Source organism: Barbatula barbatula, assembly GCF_947034865.1.
Source record: "Barbatula barbatula genome assembly, chromosome: 24".
Taxonomy (NCBI): Eukaryota; Metazoa; Chordata; class Actinopteri; order Cypriniformes; family Nemacheilidae; genus Barbatula; species Barbatula barbatula.
In genome coordinates, this window is record NC_136787.1 from 14,892,256 (window position 1) to 14,895,658 (window position 3,403).

Below are 3,403 nucleotides of genomic sequence, written 5' to 3' on the forward strand. Positions count from 1 at the left end.
AAATTAATTTAAAGGTCACAGAACTATTCATTTGTTTCTAAACAACATGTCCAATTACTAACAGGATTGTTTTTTCTTGGGTCTGCAGAATCCTTAGGATTTATTGATCCACAATTTCAATAATAGTCTACCTCTGAATAAAAGCAAGTATGGTCAGCAAAGGACACATACAGCAGACCATACATCATCATTAGCTAACAGAAAAAGAGTGGCATGTCCTTTTATCCTAACATCACTGTCGTTTAAATTGTAGGTGTGTGTATTTTAAAGAAGGTTATGACCCCTGTTTTATTACATCGGGACTTAATTTAAGGTTTTTTTTAATGCAGGAAACCCCCTTTTCATTTTCTGTCCGATGAACAAATCTTTCATTTTATCCCAAAGATACATCACTTTCTGTAGGTCTGACAAATCCTAGCACAGCAATAAGGTTATTCATAAATAAAAGATAAAAATGTATTTTTAATATTCATAACTGTGTTTGGGGTGCAGACACCCTTCATGGGTTGCACATTGTATAATATCTACTCTAGCCTACAAAGCAGACCGTTTTATTTCATAAACAGACTTACCACTTTCAAGCAAACACACACACAACATATTGACTAAACATCATTCGTAAAAAAATTGAGAAACTAAAATGGCTAATCTTTGTCTCCTAAGCATCCCTTGTTTACTTTCACTGTTTCATTGTATGTAGTCTTGACAATGTGTCGGTGTGATGGCTGGATACATTCCTAATGTGTATTTTACTGTATATCTGGATAAAGAAAGAGAGAGTCAAAGACAGGTACATAGACATACACGTGTAGATGATTTAAAACGAGACAGTCTGCAAAAGAGAGACATGCAGTTGCCGTGGCTACAGTTTTGTTCATGTCACTGATTTTCTCATGTCTTCTGGCCCTGCAAGCACTCTTTATTTTCTTTTGTTTCCATTTTTCCAGTCCACACAATACACAGTGCTATCTGTATTCTGTCTGGATGGCAGGATTGCAGGGGTGCTCGGCGTCTATGTTTTTTTTCTCACCAGCTGCATGGATTAAACTAACTGAACTCCAATGTTTCTTTATCATTCTATTGTCATCTCCTCAACACGCACCGCACGAACTGTCTGCTGTGTTGTTGTTAAGAATGACTGATTCACGATTTTAGATATCTTTTAGGTTAATTGCTTTTGTTTTTGAGGTACGCAGTTTGTTTGTAATATCAATGATAGACCAAAACGCACAAAATGTCGGATAAAAGGAATGGTCATAGGATAGCCTATTGCTCCTTATAATGAGAGAAATTGTGCGCCAAGTGAAAAAATGAATCTAATATTTTTTCTTACCAGGCCTGTAAATGCATTAGGTTTCTATTTCTGCTGTGACACGCTGGGAATTCCAGCGCCAAGTAAATTCGTACTGAGCCAACATCCAGCCGTATAAACATCTTATATATTCTAATGGTGTGATTGATTCTGTCCTGCCGTGCAATGTTTATACTTTCAGTGTGAATAAGCAATTTACTTCATAATCACTGTAAAACATGTTGAAATTCTTGATGATTCAATCTGTGATTTAGGCCAACATGGAGTCCATTGTGGGTGTGGCTACCCAGGGATGTCATTCTGTATAAAGGGGTCTGTGTACGAAATAGCCCCCAATACCCTTATTCATCATTCCATACATTAGTTCACTAATAAAGTCCACTTTAAGTAGCGGGTAAAAACAAGTAAATTCGGACACTCTGCACAGGAAGCTCATCTTATGCTGAGAGGTGGCAATTCATAGAGCGTGAGCCTTACAAAAGATGGCTACCAGCTATAGCCGTGGGTAGGGCTGTGCAATTCATCGAAACTGTATCGTAATCGTCAATTTTACCCTTCAACAATTACAAAAACAAATGAATCGAAGAAAAACGATTATTGTCCTACAAGAATCCTCTCTTTTCTTGTGGTATAAATCCACAGAGCACACCTTTCCTTGACAGCGGTTCAGCATTGCTAGTTCTTTCATTTATTTTTCAGTTGAATTCATTTAAAAAGACAAGTTTCTTTTATTTTTCCTATGTTGTTTCAAAACCCAGTGAGTAATCGTGTTAAATGACCGTGATCTCAATATTGACCTAAGTGATCGGGATTATGATTTTTTGTTAAAATCGAGCAGCCCCAGCCGTGTACATCGGTTGTACATTCGTGATTATGGTGCATCATGGGATTGAACGAGTGCACTCAATAACATCCACTATGAATTCGGACACCGCTAAAATGGATGTCCCCTCCAATTGTGCACTATATAAGGGGCTATTTCGGACACAGCCAGGGTTCATTTAATCTATAGAGATATGACTCATTGTGCTTGTTTTTTTCTTTCTTACGATTTATGGCACCATGAAACACAATCTCAATACTCGGACACAGTTTGGTGTGTAAAGGTGTATACAAGTTACAGCATCGAGTTGTGAGGTTGCGAATTGCAACCAACGGCACTCCACCGCTCCCATTCGAAGCACTACGGAGGCTGCAGAATTAAGATGTCGTCACGTTTTGGCTTCTTTGCCGAAGGAAATTACGTATTTACGAAACGCGCCCTGTAGAGCAGTTTGTCCGTTTAGGGCTACTGTAGAAACAACATGACCAACTCCAGATAAGGGGACCCACGGTGTATGTAGATAGAAATAGCTCATTCCAAGGTAATAAAAACATAACGCTTCATTATGGAAGGTCTTTTAACACATGTGAACACATAGTTATATCATATTGAATTTCTGTCAATAGATCCTCCATAAAAATAAACAATGGACCTTTAAGACCTGCCGGTAATGCCAGATTTGATTTTTTTTATGTTTCTTTGTTGACGTTTCTCTAGTGTTTGAATATTTCGTTGTGCAAACCGTTGTAAAGCTTTTGGTCCCGTGGAAAATTGAAATTCTTGAAAATTGCTATGCTGTTCGACAAATAGTCTATAAGTGCATGACAAGTGCCTTTCATCTTACAGTATGCTCGTTTTTTCTGATGACTGTCTTTCAATCACACACACATACGCACGACGTGCATGCACACACACATCCTATGAAACACATCCACTCGGGATGTGACCAATTACACTGGCCTCTCATCAGCGAAACCTTTTACCCTGTCAGGCGAGCACCAGTTCCTGTGATAGCAGGTGCTTTAGTACACAAAGAACTGTGTGATCATGCACAAGCTGTATGTTTGCACATCACATTCACTCAGTTTCTGGCTAAAATACAACACTTTTCTCAGACTTTCTGGACTTCGCAGAAAGGTCTGTGCCAGTCTGCAGATTTGATCAGTTAGCGTGTTTCTATCTGAAACGTTCAAAAAGTCTGCAAGTGCAGGATGCCGAGTTCAGATTTGAAAAGTATTGTAGTGTATTCCAGCCATTACATTCACTAT